This window comes from Neofelis nebulosa, chromosome X, assembly GCF_028018385.1.
Source record: "Neofelis nebulosa isolate mNeoNeb1 chromosome X, mNeoNeb1.pri, whole genome shotgun sequence".
NCBI classification, from domain to species: domain Eukaryota; kingdom Metazoa; phylum Chordata; class Mammalia; order Carnivora; family Felidae; genus Neofelis; species Neofelis nebulosa.
This window is the reverse complement of record NC_080800.1, coordinates 5,600,478-5,618,915: the sequence shown is the minus strand read 5'-3', so window position 1 is coordinate 5,618,915 and position 18,438 is coordinate 5,600,478. Positions and strand designations below refer to the sequence as shown.

The 18,438-nt window shown below is 45.1% G+C and overlaps 1 long non-coding RNA gene across 7 annotated transcripts in view; it reads right to left on the bottom strand.

The window, feature by feature from the left end:
• LOC131503113 (uncharacterized) overlaps nucleotides 1-18,438 on the bottom strand; it is a 545,963-nt gene that overhangs the window by 203,536 nt on the left and 323,989 nt on the right. For all 7 annotated transcript variants that reach the window (XR_009257328.1, XR_009257325.1, XR_009257327.1 and 4 more), the window contains one exon: nucleotides 14,449-14,607. This is a non-coding gene — a long non-coding RNA (uncharacterized LOC131503113). The remainder of the gene's footprint in view (nucleotides 1-14,448; nucleotides 14,608-18,438) is intronic.

The window sequence follows — 18,438 nt, the reverse complement described above, 5'->3', positions numbered from 1 at the left end:
TAGCATCCAATTGTGGAGAAGGTCTATTGATCTTTTTCGTCATTAAAATTAGCTCTAGGTATCCCTGAGCCTTCTCTTAGTCTCTTTTACAAAACTGTAGGGAAATTGAGGGAAGTGTGATGTTAGTACCACGTGCTACAGAGGTGAACAGTGATTACGATAGCAGAGCTAAGGAAGCAGGCTGGTATATGAGCTGCACAAGATATGTTTAAAACATTACCTTTGGAAGAGGGGTTGAGAATGCAATTTTCTGTTGTAATAAAGTTGTCAATTTTACTCCAAAACAAATGTATTGGCTCAGCCTTTTCTTCTTCAGTTTCATTTTTGCAAAAGCAGGGTTACCTGTGCTAACTTTACATTTTCTTATTTACATCCCACTTGTTTGGAAAACTTTTAGTGAGAGTTACTCTCGGAATAAGATCCTCACTTTACCTTGTTTCTCTTTATTCTTATTCTAAAAAATTTAGAAGTATAAAAAATATTTCTAAATTTTTTAGTGGAGGATACATCTTTCTTGGTAAAGAAGTTTCACCAGATATTTTCACGATACATTATTAGTTATGAACAAATACGGAATTCCTCAATGAAGATAAAAGAACACAAATGAATGATCAGAGTTGTGTTACTGATCTTGATTTTAGGACCATGTGAGTCATACTAAATTTTTGTTCTTGTTTGTTTTAGTGCATCAACTGCCCAGTAGGAGAGGCCTTTGGCGGGTTCATTTCTTCCATTTTGGACCTTAGCTCTAAGTCCAAGGAAGGACTTTCCTCTCTTTGGCTGGTGGACAGTCAGTCTCTGCAGTTGGCCCTTCTCTTTTTTCTAACTGGGAAAGTGAACCCTGGAGCAGTCTCACTCCACCAGCCTGGGAGATGTGGCCTGAGAATGGTCTCCTTTCTCCTCTTTCTCTAAAGTTCTCAAGGTAAGGGAGGACAAGTGGACAGGGGACAGGATAGGTTGAGGTGGTTTGAGGCTGGAGTATCAGAAGTGGGAGAGGTGTTCACGGAACAAGGTTCCTACTTTAATCCAAGATCACACTGCAGGATGCTCCTGTTGGTTTTATGAAATATCATCTTTCAAAAGACACACATGGAAAGGAGTTTGCGAGAGTGCCAATGGAGATGACCCATCTCACCGTTCAGGACTCATTGCCCACTGTGCTCCTAGACATTTTAACTTTCAATATGTGAAAGTCAGCAATCCTTTTGCTATTACTTCAGCTTCCATTTTGATAGCTAAATTTAAGAAAAATGCATTTACTCGTTTTTACTTAAAAAGCATTATCCTTAGAAGATATTTTCTTTTTAATTTTTTAATGTTTATTTATACTTGAGAGAGAGTGTGCAAGCAGTGGAGGGGCAGAGAGAGAGGGAGACACAGAATCCGAGGCAGGCTCCAGGCTCCGAGCTGTCAGCACAGAGCCCGACATAGGGCTCCAACTCACGAGCTGCGACCTTAGCCAAAGTTGGCCAGTCGACCAACTGAGCCACACAGCCACCCCGCTTAGAAGATACTTCTATCTGTGTCTCTGACCAGCTGCATACCCTCGCATCCACATGGTGAATGAAGTCTGGGATCATGTCCTCTAAACATTACCATGGACTGTGTCTGAGGTGAATTTTGGGGTGCATCATTGCAACGTTTTATTTCCCCAGTACTTTAAAATTCACAGACTTGTATAAGTTTTATATAAATAATATACGTGTATAATGTTAGATATTTTGCTTGACTTTTTGAAAAATTATGCATCTTTAGGTAGAGGGTATCTTTGCATGTACAACTTGGTCTACATTTTTCTTATCGTGTAATAGGCCAGATTCCTAGATGTGGAACCCCAAAGGCAAATAGAGAATACATTCAAGGCACTTGTTATGGTGTTTTCCAGAAATGTGCCTTCCTCACTATACTCTTGTCTTCTTTCCCTTGAGAGCTATTGGTCTACATCTCCCTCCTAAGGTAATAATGCTGCTTGAATCACAGGATGAAACATGCAGAATATAACCTTTCTTCATTTTCTGCTTTTCTAAGGATGAGTTGATGATGCTATTTGGCAACCAAAATCTGGAAAAACAGGTGAGGGGGCAAAAGCATAATTTTCAATCCTGTTTCCTGAAATATGTCTGCCTGTGAAATACGGTCCCTTTACCACCTTCCCAAAGATTGTCTCTGCCTAAACCATGTATGAAAACATGTGGAGGCCACATGGTTTTAAAACACTGTCATTTAAAATTTAAACATACTAGACTCATCAATTATATAGCAAAAGTCTCTTCTCCATGTATCATAAAATCAAAAGTCCTATATTCAAACAGTGTGGATCCTCTGTCCAAAGCCCAGCATTAAGTTTTTAATGTAAAAACTTACCACAAAACACTGAGGATAATAATTTTTATTGACTAAGCACCTAATAAGTAGATAAGTACTAAGTACTTAAATAAATAATAAATACCTAATAAAAAGAGACCTACAAAGGAGTTTTTAAAGTAAAGCATGTAGGGGCGCCTGGGTGGCGCAGTCGGTTAAGCGTCCGACTTCAGCCAGGTCACGATCTCGCGGTCCGTGAGTTCGAGCCCCGCGTCAGGCTCTGGGCTGATGGCTCGGAGCCTGGAGCCGGTTTCCGATTCTGTGTCTCCCTCTCTCTCTGCCCCTCCCCCGTTCATGCTCTGTCTCTCTCTGTCCCAAAAATAAATAAAAAACGTTGAAAAAAAAAAAAAAAAGTAAGGCATGTAAACGTTTGTAATTAGAATAAATACCACTATTTTCTTTTCTCTTTTTTTTTTTTTTTTAAGTTTATTATTTGGAGAGACAGCAGAAGCAGGGGAGCAGCAGAGAGAGAGGGAGAGAGAGAATCCCAAAGAGGTTCCACGCTGTCAGCACAGAGCCCAACGTGGGGCTCGAACTGACGAACTGTGAGATCATGACCTGAGCTGAAATCCCGAGTCAGACGCTTAACCAACTGACCCACCCAGGGGCCCTAAATACCACTATTTTCAAGGGCGCTTATGTGGCTCAGTAGGTTAAGAATCTGACTCCAGCTCAGGTCATGATCTCACAGTTCGTGGGTTCAAGCCCCACATCAGGCTCTAAGCTGACAGCTCGGAGCCTGGAGCCTGCCTTGATTTCTGCGTCTCCCTCTCTCTCTGCCCCTCCCCTGCTCGTACTCTGTCTCTCTCTCTCTGTCAAAAATAAATAAACATTTAAAAAATTAACACAATAATAAATAAATACCACTATTTTCAAATGAGTATCCTTTGAAACCCACATTTTATACTTCTTTTTTTTATATGTATAGGACTCTATCAAATAGACAGCATACCTAAAAAGATCATACTCCAATGGTGTATTTGTTAAGTGACAAATTAGTTACATAAAATGACATTACTTTTTGCACTCTGATAGTTCTGCCTGTAAATGTGGAGTTCCAAACAGCAGAATGGGACTTCTAGCTATAAAGAAGAAACTGATCCTTGTCAGGGAGGGTGGGAGGCAAATCACCCAGGGAGGGTGAAGGTGGCTTGGAGGTATGGGCTTCCAGTCACGGAATGAATATGCCACGGGAATAAACGGCACAGTGCAGGGAACACAGAGAACAGCAGTGTAATAGCTTGCGTGGGGACAGATGGCAGCTAGACCTTGGTGAGCACAGCATGACTGTAGACTTGCTGAATTGCCACGGTGCATACCCGGTGACCTGTGACACTGTGTGTCAACTATACGCAAAATTAAAAACAAAATAAAGGTAGAGTTACGACAACGTCCTACGTACTTTACTAAAAATTAAAAGGTTGTACGTGATCTTCAACATTATTGGCGCTTGTACACAGTGAAGCTCAGAGGGCCCGAAGAATGGGCTTACTTCAGCATCAGGGAGCAAAGTGGCTGTGAAACAGGAGATAGGAGGGCAGGGGTAGTTTCTACCAGCACAAAACTACAGTCTCGATATCAAGACTTGGTGTCTGATATTTAGATCAGCTCGAAATCAAGTTAAGACTTAAGCAAACAGCTTCCTAAGTATGTGGCTTTTTCTTTTTCTTTCTTTTTTTTTTTTTTTTTTTAAATCCGCAACGCTTACTGGCTCATTTCAGACACTGATAGCTGCATTCTTAACTCAGTGGAATCTCAGACTGGGGGCAAGGAGGTAGCTTGTGAGCTGAGCACCTTAGCAAAATCCAACTGAAGCAGATAAGTTTCCTAGCGTTTTTCTTTCATCTTAGTCCTGTTGAAAAACCCAAGTCTCTTAGGACAGACGAGGCTGGCCACGCAAGCCAAGGAGGGGCGGGTGGCCACGCAGAGCGTTAAGTGGTTCCTACAACGTCAGTGCTCTTGGAGCACAACTGGAACCTCAGTGAATGGCCCAAACTTCAACCGTCCTCGAGGAAAAACAGGAACTCTGTACCACAGCCAGAGAGAGATTCCCTGAATTCCAAGCAGAAACAGAGGATTTCTGCATTTCTTGAAGTTGTGCTGGGCCCAAGCATGTAGCGTACAAAATAACGACTGAATGTTATTTCTGGACCGAGACACGAGTTAGTTTTAAAGCTCCTACCATAAGAAGAGAAAGAAAGAAATGACTCTCCTATTAAAAGACACAAAATCAAATTCTCTTTTGGCTCAAATTTTTCTTCACATTATTTTACTGAAGTTCACATTAAGTCTTTCTTGAAACAAAATTTCCTGCTGCTGGGGTTCCAGAACAAAATGTGAGTTTGCTCTCACTGACCCTGCTGCCTCGGCATCCAGGAGAGGACACGTTACCGTGACTGCAGCCAGGAAGGAACTGGTCCCTTGACTTCTGATACGGATGTGAACAAAATAGCAGACCAGGCTTTGCCTTTCCTTGTTGAATACGGGACACGACTCTGTTTTACTCAGTCTCCATTTTCGCCTTCAATACCTTGAACTTGTAGCATAAAACCTACTACAATGGCTATCAACAAAAAGACCACAGCACATGCTGACGGAGACACAGAGGCTAGAGCCCTCCGCCACTGCTGGTGGGAAGGACAGACGGTGCGGCACTTTGGACAAGAGCTTGGCGGTTCTTTACAAAGTTAAATATGGCATGTGCCCCAGCAATTCAACTCCTAAGTATCCACCCGAGAGAAATGGAAGCACGGGTCCCCACAAACACTTGTACACAAGCGTTCAGAGAAGTGTTACTTCAGAAGCCAAACAAATGGAAACCACCCAAGTACCCAGCAACCTCAGAATGGATAAACAGTACTGGGCATGTCCACTCAACAAAGTACCACCGCACGCTGACTCCGTCGGGAGACGGGAACCATGCAGTTGGTTGAACGGGGCAAGTTCAATGTAACGGATTCTGAACTATGATGCGTGAGTAACTCTAAGACACCCAGAGACTCCCTATGGTACCCTTGGCCTCAGGGAGGAGTGCCCCGGCAAAGGCAGACCGGGAAAGGGTTCAGAATTTCTTAGAGGGAGTGTGCTTCTGTGAACAGAGTTGATCTTCTTGTGAACAGAGTTGACTCTGTTCTGTGAACAGGGTCAGGCCAGAGCTGGTCTCCGGCTGCTGGGCAAGCACCAGGCCACCCCCTCGAATGCAGGTGAGGGAGGAGGTGATGGAAACCAGCCAGGGAGGCCACATGGGAGCTCACACAGTAACTGCCTGGGGCGTGACCCTCTGTTGAAGACTGCTTCCGGAGCTGAGCGGGCTCGGGAAAGCTTCTCGCCAGATCCAGGTGGCCCAGGTTGCTCAGGGTCATAGTCCCGTGATGGGGTCAGGCTCTGCGGGCAGACCTCACACCCCCTCTTCTGATCTCTCCCGGGCACCTGCACTGGGAAATGCAGGAATGCTTCCCTTGCCATGTCCCTCCAGCTCCCCCTACTGAGAAAACTGCCCGCGGTGCTCGCGCGACAGGGAGAGATCCTGAGAGCGATGCCATAGCTTAGGGCAGAACGTGCAGTGAGCCGGGCACTGTGGGCTGACTGGTGGTACGCGGGTGAGTGACAAAAATTCTCTCCAGCAGTAAAGGAACGCAGTACTGGTACTTCCTAAAAATGGATGAAATGCAAAAACGTGCTGAGTGAATGAAGGCCGTCACAGAGAAACACATATCGTATGATCCTATGGACGTAAAACGTCGACAAAACGCAAATGCAACGAGACAGAAGGCAGACGACGGGCCGCCAGGGGCCGGAAGGAGGGAGAATGGGGTGGGTGTGAAATGCTACCAGGTTTCTTTTCAGGTGATGAAAATATACAGTTAGAGTATAAGGAAGTTTGCACAGCTCCGGAAAATACTGAAACGTATGCTTTAAAGAGATGGAATGGAGCCGTCAAAGAAATACTACTACACGACTAGGAAAAAAACCACAAAACTTTGGTGACACTTCTGTTAACCATGTTGTGTTGTTCTTAACCCAAAGGAGGAGGGCTGCTGGCAGTGCGGGGAAATGTTTTAGCTGCCGCGTGCAAAATCCGGTGTGCGCCACTCCCGGGAAACTAGAGTGATTTCAGCAAATCATGATGATTTCCAATTCACCTACGTGTTGGCACGTGGGCACACTCTGACTATAATCCTGCTCACTCTTTTTTCTTTCTTTGCTATTATCACTTTTCAACAGGGAGATGTTTATATGACACAAACTTTTGGACTCAACATGGTAATTCCCATTAAGTCACCTTCATTTGTGTGAACTTTTTTCCCTGTAAGCTAATAATTCACACTGCAAGTAGGCGCGTCCTCAGTGTCCAACTGGCTGGGAGCGTGTTCGTGGAGTGCGTGACAGGGCTCGGCGGGCTGAGAGACGGCGGTGGTGGGGATCGTGTCTTGCCTCGTATGTGTCTCTTAATGCTTTCCTGTGAGTCTCTGCATCCTGTCCAACTGACACAGAAGCAAAGCTTCATATTTACTGACAACTGGAAGGGGCCACTTCTGGGCAAAGGGAGGTGAGCTGCAACTAAGGATAAAAGAGGTGGCTAAGGATGCCATATTGCAACAAATGCAGATCCAGTCAGACTCAGAGTCCTGGTGTATGCACTCTAAATTCTGCAACAGGGTGGCCTGATACCCTGGCAAGGAGGACAAGGACCGAAAGACTGGAAATCACACCTGCTGCATATTGTTGGCTTCCCCCATTTAATTACTGATCTTGAACCTGTGTTTGGCCATGAAGGACTGGTTGAGGTCTACTGCTAGTTCTCATGGGCATTTTCATTTTGCAGAAGCAACGTATTAGAGCTGGCCAAGCTGCCTACAAGCATTGGAAGTCATTCCCTTTGCTCTTTAAATCAGTGCAGAGATAACAGAGTGCTGATTTTGTGAATAAGGAGCAGGTAATGAATGGAAGTGAGACCCGAGAGGACCCCAAAGCTGTTTACCTATTCAAGAAGACAGATGATGGCTGGTGTGGAGAACGCTTGCTGGGGCTGCCTGCTCTCAGTGTCCCTGGGGGAGGCGGATGCTGTGGATGCGACCAGGTCTGTCCTAGCCCAGAGCCCCACAGTGTCCACAGATGGTCTATCTCCCCCGGGCTGCAGCAGGGACACTGTTTCCCTCCTCTCTTCTGTCCTGAGAGCCAACAAGAGATCTTGTTCACTGAAGTTCACCAGAAGAAGAAAAACAACGAAGAAATCTGGATCTCCATGTCTCCATTCATCATTTGAGCAAGTGCGGGAAGGCTCTTCTTCTTTCAGGCCATTAGACCGATACCAGAATGTGCACATGGAATCCTCATCTATTTTTTTAAATGTTTATTTATTTTTGAGAGGCGGAGACAGAGTGCGAGCAGGGGAGGGGCACAGAGAGGGAGACACGGAATCTGAAGCAGGCTCCAGGCTCTGAGCTGTCAGTACAGAGCCTGTCGTGGGGCTCGAACCCATGAACTGCGAGATCATGACCTAAGCCGCAGTCGGACACTTAAATGACGGAGCTACCGAGGTACCCCTATGGAATCCTCATCTACAGTGCCAAGATTTAGGCACAGAGGAAGAAAAACTGAGATTTCAGGAAGACTATAAAAAAAGAAAGGCTAGCTGTATCCAAAGAAGATGATGTGAGAACATACGCAGAAATTCAAAAATACTAGGCACAGCTCTTGTAACCTCTATAGAGGGTAAAGACCCTTTTGGCCTGACGAGGGTTTCCCACAGCAGAGGGTGGCACCTTGTAGATTAAGGAAACACCCAGTGTAGACGGAGAAGGAACAAGACGGGTAACTGAGCTGTTATTCTGGCACCAGAAAATGGGTATCATGAAGGCAGAGAGGACTTGTACTTCCCTTCTTTCCAAGTCTATCCACAGGCATTAAGTCGCATTCTCTCACCCTCTCGGTCTCCCAATAAACACTCCGTGTGCAGGTGGCACGGGGTACATTGGGTTACTCTCTTACCTGCTCCACAGACATATTTCACAAGGGCCTTCACACATCCAATCCCTATGCCCAGTGAATGACTCAGGGTGGAAACTTGATGCACTGGCAAGGCAGTGGGAAAGACATTCTGAACCACATGGACCTCTTAAAAAGACTAATTATAAATAGAATCCGAAAAATGCAAATAACTCATCTCACTTGACCATAGTAGCAGCATCAGATTTAACGTTTTAAGTCCGGACCATCTGGGCTGGATTCTCATCTTTTGAAATTCTACGGGAGCTATTTTGGTTCTCCTTGGGAAAGTTTCGGTTGAGTTACGAGGAGGGTGAAAATGCAGTCCTGTTGTTGAAATAGAAAGATCTCTCTCTGTCCCTCTCCACCCCTCCCCCCACCTCTTAGTTTGAGAAAATTCGTCTGGGGAAGAATTTGGGAACTTATGGTACATGTAAGAGATGAGAAGCACATTTCACATGCCACCAGCCACCAATTGGAGCCCACACGAGTGAGAATCATTCGTGTACAAGGCAGCCTACTTTCTCTGTATCAGAAGAAACCCAATTTCCCATACTGTGAACATTTCTATGCTGTTCCTTATTGCATGCATCTCTGGATAAGTTTACTCTGTTTCCTGAGAATGTTCTGGAGGAGGACACATGTTCTACGGTGGTACACTCAGAGTGAAAGGAAAACAGTCTCTCTCCTCTCTCTGCTTCTGTGTCAATACCTCCCTCCTCGTTCTGAAACTCTGTGGAAGCTGTTAACATAGGTGGTGAGTCACTGATTTAACAAAATCGGGAACAAAACAAATACATTTTCTTTTAAAACTTGCAAAACTGCTTTTATAGTATCAACGTACGACTTCTGAAGAAAAAAATATCCACAATCTTTCTACCCTAACACATCTTCCTTAAATTAAAGAAAAAAATCCGTCTTGTCTTTGCCCATATGGGTACATATTTTTAAACATAATTCGATTATACTGTAACATGTAGTACAATGTGATCAGTGACTTTGTTTTAAGGAGTTCTTTCTACTTGATTTGGCCTCTTGAAGAACTGGAATTGTTATTCAGGTAATTTTGTGAGATCCCATAAATCCAGTAATATTCACTTAATACTCCCTAGGAAGATGCATTAACTCAAACATCAGGACTGAAGAGAGTTTTGCAATCTGTCTCTTAAAGAAACAGTTTTAAAGTTACAGTGCGCTTTCCAATGTCACTATACAAGTCTCCAGGGACGCTTCCGTTATTGCGGGTACACTCCACGTGAAGCTATTTCATTGCCACATAAGAGCACGCCCATTTTCAATTACATGTTCTATCCTTCTGCAAACTGAAGGTGTTACCTCTGCCTGCAGAAATTCAAGGCAGCCACTGGCACAACACGACTGAATTACAAATGGGTCACAGATCTTCCAAGGTACAAATCCTTGGATTAACCCCAGCCAAGAGTTATGTGGGTGGCTCCAGCTGCTGATCCATCACCGGGCCGGCCTTCAGTAGGCCTCTCCTTTCATGGTTAGCACATCAAGGCATGGAATTCAATGCACCTGCCCACACACCTCCAGACAGGCAAATGGATGGTGGACGTGTGTTGACCATTACCCCCGCTTTTATCTCCAACCTACTCATGTCTTGTCAAAAGTGCTCTGATTTTTCTTAGGGCAACTAACTCCTTTCCCAATCTTAACGATGTGCTTTGGGAGACCCGAGCCCCCTTCTGAATTCTAGGAGTACCTCTTATGGGCCTTACACCACCAAGAAGGGATCCCGTGATGCTAACCACAGTGGCCAGTCCAGAACGGTCAGGTTGCCAAAATGAGGACACTGAGGCGGAATGAGTGCCAAAACGCACGCCCCCGCCATGAGCTGTAAGAGATGCTCCACTCTCCCCACGGCTGGCGTGAGGATGGGAAGCTCTACTGGACGTGTGGAGGCTCAGCTATCACAGTGCACAGCCTGGTGCCCTGAGCTGCCCCCAGCTAGCGTCTCCAGTTGAAGTCATCACGGGAAGAAGCACAGCAGTGACACAGAGATGTCCCTGCCGGCTTGGTTGATGTAAGCTTCCTGATCAGGCGTGGCCTGATGATAGACCGCTGAGGTTTTTTCCCCTGTAAATCATCTTCATCATTGAATGTTAGTTCGCAGTAGCCTCCATCTGCCTGCAGAACATGTGCAGTGTAGCTCATTTGAGGGAGTTGTGCACTGAGTATCAACTATGCGCTGGATGTCAGACTCACCGAACCGAATTCTTCCATACTGACTATGTCTTGAGATTGTAATATGTTACAGATACAGAGGCAATGGAAGGTGCTACTCAAGCTACCTCCACCTTTTCTAGAAAATGTAAAATTATCTGAGTGGAGTACACACAGTGTGACCCTCAATACACTGGATGACACTGGTCAACCCATGTTGACGTTTCCCCAGGATAAGTAACGTGAAGATTCTTACTAGGCACCAGAACTGATTTCTCCAAACTCAGGTGCATCACACCAAGACAGACTTCCATACTTCGCACAGCACATCGAAGACAGAGGTGATGTGTATGTCAGCATCCTGCCTTGCAAAGTCTCAGGTCATGTTTCTATCTGCGGTGCTGGCCTGGGTTTTTGTGGCGTATGTGCTTTACTTCTGAGGCCTTAGAAGTGACAAGGGCTTCATTGTCACTCAAAAGTATAACATTTCTCTCATTCCCCAAAGCACTGCAATGACCTGAAAACTGGCTGAAATTCTTTCCCATCCGGTCACAAGACAGGGCAGCAGCCAGCCTCCAAGAAAGCCCCCAGTGATCTCTACTTCTTGGCGTTTGTGTCCTTGTAGCATCCCCTCTTACGCCAAATAGGGCTGACTTGTATAACCAAGAAATGTCAGCTGTGACTGTCGGGCCTCGGTTACGAAGACACTTTGGGTTCTCTTTCACCTTCTCTTGGGTAACACCCTTGGGAGGAAGCCAGCTGCCATGCTGTGAGGACGCTCACGCGGCCCTATGTGGGGGCCCAAGTGATGAGGAGCCAAGGCTCCAGGACATCCACTGAGGAAGCTGACCCTCCAGTCCCCAGAGCCATCAGAGACTACCGCCCCAATGGGAAACTCAAATTCAGGATCCCGAGAGACCTCGAGCCTAAACCTCACAGCCAAGTCACTCGCAAATTCCAAATTCACAGATTGGGAATGATGATTCGTATAAGCATTATATCTATTCATATAACACGTTTATAACTTTAAATGTCAAGTGTTAATATCATTGGTAACACAGCAACAGACCTACCATAGCTCTTTTAAAAAAATTTTTTTAATGTTTTATTTATCTTTGAGAGAAAGAGAGAGAGAGAGAGAGAGAGAGAGAGAGAGAGAGAGCAAGCAGGGGAGGGGCAGAGAGAGAGAGGGAGACAGAGTCCAAAGCAGGCTCCAGGCTCTGAGCCATCAGCACAGAGCCTGATGCAGGGCTCAAACTCACAAACCGAGCGATCATGACCTGAGCTGAAGTCGGACGCTCAACCGACTGAGCCACCCAGGTGTCCCTATAGCTCATTTTTCAAAGTTTATTCATTTTGAGGGAGAGAGAGAGAGAGAGAGCGCGAGCATGCGCTCGTGAGTGTGAGTGGGGGACAGGGAGAGAGAGAATCCCAAACAGGCTCCATGCTGGCACAAGCGCAGAGGTCAGTGCAGGGCTCAATCTCACGACCTTGAATCATGACCTGAGCCGAAATCAAGAGTCAGATGCTTAACGGACTGAGCCACCCAGGTGGCCCAACTAGAGCCCATTTTTTAATCAAGTAAGACATTCCATTAACTATTTTTACTTTTCAAGATGAACTCTCACAGTTGTGTGTCCCTTTCCTAAATCACCTCCTCTGTTCCTTGCTTCTCCACTGAAATTTCTGTTATTCCAGTTATGTGGTTACATTAGTGTCCTTGGGATATGCTATGCCTTCTTCTCAGACTTACGGGTAGTGTGGGCTACTGAAAAGTGACCGTTTCTGTTCTGAAGGGCCAGACGCCTCCTTGTCATGTTTCACATTACTTGAATCACAGACAAATTATGTTAGGCTTTTTAAGATCTCTTAGTGGTAAGTTAGTCCAGTGCACCCTCCAGATGCTTGGAAATCTACATTATTTCTTCCAAGGGTCACTCAGCCTGTGTTTGCATATGGCGACAGTGCCTATCCCGCTCTCCCAGAAGCCCTGTTCCTCTGTGCACAGCTTGAAATGGCAGGGCATGGGTGTTCAGCCAGATGTCCTTGGAGCATGCTGAGATACACAGACGGACTACCGGGGTCCGTTGGTGGTCTATTCATGCTGTGAGATTGTGTTCGCGTGAGATTTTAGTGGAGATTTATTACAGCTTTACTACTCCATGAGATTATCAAGAATTTGAAGAAGCAATACATGAGAAGTGGCTGCATATATTGCATTAAAATCGTGTTTTGCCACTTTTACACATGAGTGCTAGACCCTCACTAGAGACACACATGTGATAATTATTATAATAATAAAAATCCAGGCGGTCCCGCCTGGCTCTCGTGTTCTACTACTCTCTTCGTTTTAGAATCTTCACATCTATCTGCATGTCTGGCTGTCCTAGGGTCTAGCGCTAATGTAGACCTCAGCTTCAACGGATTCAAGGAGACTCCATCTACCACCCTGAGGTCTCTCAGATTGCTTTTGGCTACATTGGCTCCCATGTTGACCCTTCACCAGATCACTGCCCTTTACTCCACATACGGTAACTGGCCTATTGGTCATGAGTGCTTGTCCTGGAATATCCCTGACACCACAGTCTTCTTAACACCTGTGCAACATGTTCTGGCCAGTCACTATGCATGGCCACATGGCCCCATGGCCCAGCCTGGGATTCTATCTCAAGAGGTGAACCCCACTTCCTGCTGATGTGTTTGGCTGGCCTACTTCAATCGGCTCTTCCAGTTTCTCAAGGTGACCTCCCACCTCCCATTGAATACAAGACCATCTCCACCATGAAAGACTAGACTGGATTGCCTTCCCTGACCCTTAAACTTGTTCATTTTACTGCAGAGTTGGGACCTTCCCACCATCACTGCAGTCAAACTGATCATGCCACACAGAATCATCACCAGAGACAATGCAATCTTTGTCAACAGGCCAATTTGTCAACCAATTGAATAGAATTATTATATATGAAGTAGAACAAACCAGTTACATCTAATCCTCACATCAATTACAAAAAGGCTTTTGTAGATGATTTTTGAGATCTCTTAACCTCTAGATGTCTAGATTCTTCCCAAATTTTTCTACCAATCTTTTCCCTCCATTATTGTGCTTATTCAATCTGGTTCACACTCTACAATTTTATAAAACACAGTAGGTCAGTGAGTAAATTATAGTGCTAAGTAGGCTATATTTTATATCAATACAACCCCTTAACTGTGGCAGGTTTGTTTGCTAATTCCTGACTATAATGTTCTATCTATCTCTATAATGGGTGTGCTTATCACGTGCTCTTAGTTATGACTCAAATAAAAATAACTTAGCATTCATTTTATGTCAGATTTGTATGAAGTTTGTGTACTCTAACTGCAGCCAAAATGAGATACAAATAATTATATTAAATTTGAGAGATAAGCCAGGCAGTATTTAAATGTATACCGCAGACAGTATTTTATTTACAGTATACTAAATAAGATTAAAATAGTCCTGGATCTTAACAGTATATACTAGATTAATTATAGTCCTGAGTTCAAAAGGACTATCATTATTGATCCTTCCATGGCCATCTTTCATGTTATTTATCTTTTGTTTTATTAATCCAAAGAACGTCTACATCTGGTTATTTTCATGAGACATTATTTAAGTTGAGATGCAGGGAGAAAGTAGATAAAGACAGTGGAAGAAAGCCAATAAACACAAACGCACCGAGGAGCAAACAAGTAAAAGCTAACACAATGACTCGTGCCAAAACCCCCCAAAATATGAAAACACATTCTATAAACTTCAAAATGTGACAATAAAAAAGGAGAGAGCTGTGTAGTGAACCCATGTGTCAAAAGGCATCTGATATAACTACCTTCACTTCTCAAAATTATCAAAAATGTAATTGAGCTTAAAAATGAGAAGTATTGGCATACCTGGGTGGCTCGGTCAGTTTAACGCCCAACTCTTGATTTTGGCTCAGGTCGTAATCCCAGGGTCCAGGATCGAGCCCCGTGTCGGGCTCTGTGCTGCACGTGAAGCCTGCTTGGGATTCTCTCTCCCTCTGCTCCTCTCCCAGCTCATGCTCTCTCTCTCTAAAAAATTTAAAAAAAAATGAAAAAAATTAAAAGGCTGTATAGAATTAGCAGATCCATTGAGTTCTTGGCAAAATTCCTGAAAACACATGTATATTCTCTATGAAGCTTTTAAAAAACTGCAGTACAAAGGAGTAAAAAGTGCCTCCAATATCAAGTAAAGTAAACTAGTTTATGATAGTATGGAAGGAAGCTGACCCCTCATTGTAAACTAGCAAGAGAAAGCACCAAAAGCAAAAAGTCAACGTATTCAGGACTTTGAAGGGAAAACTTTATACAACCATGGTATGTGTGAGTGGAACAGAGACATACTACCTTGGAGAAGACAAGGATTAGGTCTGTTTCATTCACCAGGATACATTCATGTATTTTCTTTCTTTTTATTTTCTTTTAATGCTTATTTATTTTTGAGAGACAGAGACAGAGTGTGAGGGGGGGAGGGGCAGAGAAAGAGAGGGAGACACAGAATCGGAAGCAGGCTCCAGGCTCTGAGCTGTCAGCACAGAGCCTGACACGGGGCACAAACCCTTGAAGCATGAGATCATGCCCTGAGCTGAAGTCGGACGCTTCACCAACTGAGCCACCCAGGTGTCGCATTCATATGTTTTCTTTACAGACATATTTATTAAGCATCTATTATGTATAAGGTACTTTGTTAGAGCTACAACAGAGAAAAAAGACACACTGGCTGGGAGGGAGGCAATAGACAAATCATTACCCTATTCTTTTCTAGAATTACTATTCTTTTCTATTGAATTATGAATAAGTGCTGTGAAGAAATAATCACACCACGGTGGGTGGGTAGCTATGGCCCTGCTAAGGAAGTATGGTCTGTGTCTGAGGGGAGATTAGGAGCTTACTCATTACACAGGATGGATGCAATATTTCATGCCAGGTGCTGAGAGCAATGCTCATGCAGGAAGTCACAATTCAGCAAAAGTACCCAAGTGCATATGAGGTATCACTCTAAAAGGGAAGGATAACGCAAGATCATCCCAAACACAAGTTGCAGCCCAGGTTTGAAAGTCTGGCAGGATGGGGGCTGGGGTGGGGGGATGCTGGAATTCATCCCAGCAACAGTGGAACGTCACAGATGACTTCTCACTAGTGCAGTGACCAGATGTGGTCTTGTGTTTCTAAACAGTTTTGTTTTGGGAAATGTTGAGTTTGATGGACCTTTGAGATTCACAAGTGGACGCAGTTGGATGCGTGGGTGTGGAACATAAAGAAGAGTCTGGACTAAACAGATGGTCACTGGGGACCAAAGGGGGTCTGGTTGCTGACTGACGCCTAAGTTGCAAGAGAGCCTGTGATTCACTCTTGGGGGTCAATATTTAAAGGTCATAATAAGTTCTCCATAAAATATTTGTTGAATGCTTGATTGGCTTTCTCAGGGGTGAAAATCTGTTCCTGGCAAACTTAATATTCATGATTTCTCACCAAGTTTCTCAGTGTAAATAAGATTTGGGGAAGTCTGAATAATGCCCCCCTCCAACAGATGATGAATGAACCCCTGGAACCTCTACATGTTACATAGTATGAGAAAGACTTTGCGGATGTGATGAAGGGTCTTGAGGTGAGGAGATTATCCTGGATTATCCTGGGGGGCGCTAATGGCCACTACAGATGTCCTCGTAAGAGAGAGGCAGAGAAAAAAAAAGGCAATGTGATGTGACAGTGATGGAATGACAAGGCCACAGGCTAAGGAATGCCAGCAGCCATGAGAATCTGGAAGAGGCAACATAGATTTGTCCCTAGAGCCTCTGGATGGAGCGTAGCCTTGCTGACACCTTGATTTCTGTCCGAAGATACTCATGTTGAACTTGTGATCTCCAGTACCGTGAGACGGTAAATGTGTCTTGTTTTATGCCACCAAGTTTGTGGTGACTGGGTAACAGCAGCCACTGGACACTGAAAAAGGGCTATGAAATGCATCATGAGTATCTCGTGTACGTAGGGTGGACGTGAAACATACCACTTCCTGACGTTGCTATACAGAAAAATAGGAGCTGAGGGCTGTTTGTCGTCTGCAGTGCCCTCTGCGTGAGGACTGATGGGTCTCAGGAGGGATGGAGACAGCTCTGGTCGGCATGGACAAGTGGCCTCAGGGCCAGCTCAGCCACGGGCATTAGAATCAGCAGGGAGTGTACTGTCCTTGGAGAGTGCTGCGGGCTACTTGGGGAAGCACCAGTCGCACACAGGAGGGACTTGTAACATTTTCAACAGGAGGACACCTCGTTAGAGCTGCCTCCAGGAGGGGGATCAAAGTGGTTGGAAGTGCTCAGAAAGCAAGACTAGCTATCCAACACACAGGACCACTTTCCTCAAGATCACCAGACCACTGGGCAATATTTGAAGGGGAGTAGGTTTCGTACAGAGTGGGAGAGGACAAAACCAGAGACATAAGATTTTGTAAGGGCTCTGTACAAAAAGGAGGGTTCCTAAATTAGTTCTGTCCTTGGATCTGTTATGTACTGCCCGGCTACTGCTGTATAACAAGCAACCAACCACAAATCCCAGAGGCGTACAATGGTGTTTGTTACTCATGTGTATGATGTCAGCGGGGGCGGGGTGGTGGTCACAGAGGCGGTTCAGCTGACGAGTGCTGGGCTCACATAAAACTCAGCTTGTTGGCTGGTCTTGGCTGGGGCAGAAGGAGTGACTGGGCTGTGTTCCAGCTGTGTCTCATCCTTCGGCAGCTAGCTGGGACATATTCTCCAGCCATCGGCAAAGGGGCAAGAGAGGTCCAGCCCAATCACGCCAGCACTTCCCAAGCTTCCACATGCATCCAGTGTGATAAACCTCCCACAGACCACAGCAACGCACGCGGGGAAGACCAGAGTCCAGGCCAGGGACGAACACCCTGACCACAGCAAGAGACCACCATGCAGTTCCATGAAAAAGGCAGGGATGGGGGGTGGGTGGGGAAGAAACCAGATATAACAATGCAATGTATTAAGCATGGCGTAAATAGTAAACAATTACTCAGGATTGGGTTAGTCTCCTTCAGTTTAATACATTTCATTTATAGCTACACGGGAGAGCTTCCATTGTTTTTTACTGCTCTTTCATCACAACTGTCCCTCTTTTTAAGTCTAAATTTACTGTGTTCACCAAAGGAACAAATGTACGTTACCGCTGTGTCAAGTTGTGCCATTAAACAATTTCATGAGCCACGTAGGAAGCCAGCAAACGTTCCCGGGGCTAATGTATGCAACACGTTTTACTGGTACAAATCTCCCTGAAGGAAGCCTCACTCTTCCACGAACCCAAAGCCACACGGTAACTGCCCTGGGGGTACTTCCCTTTTCCTCACAGAAGTAACCCATCCACTAACGCTCCTCTTTGAAAGCCATTCTGAAGGGCTTCCAAGTTGGTTGAAACAAGCCGGGCTCTGATTTGTCATGGCTGTTCTCTTCCCCAAGTATCCGCTCCATTTACACACTTCACATATTCACTTCTTTTTTTTTTTTTTTAATTTTTTTTTTTTTCAACGTTTTTTTAAATTTATTTTTGGGACAGAGAGAGACAGAGCATGAACGGGGGAGGGGCAGAGAGAGAGGGAGACACAGAATCGGAAACAGGCTCCAGGCTCCGAGCCATCAGCCCAGAGCCCGACGCGGGGCTCGAACTCACGGACCGCGAGATCGTGACCTGGCTGAAGTCGGACGCTTAACCGACTGCGCCACCCAGGCGCCCCCACATATTCACTTCTTTGCCTGGTAATGTTAGTGTTCAAAATTTACTGAACATCCCATCTGGGGTGTTCAGTAACACTGAGTAACTCACTCAACTGAGTTGAGGGCAGAGGTCCAGACACGGTGACCAGAC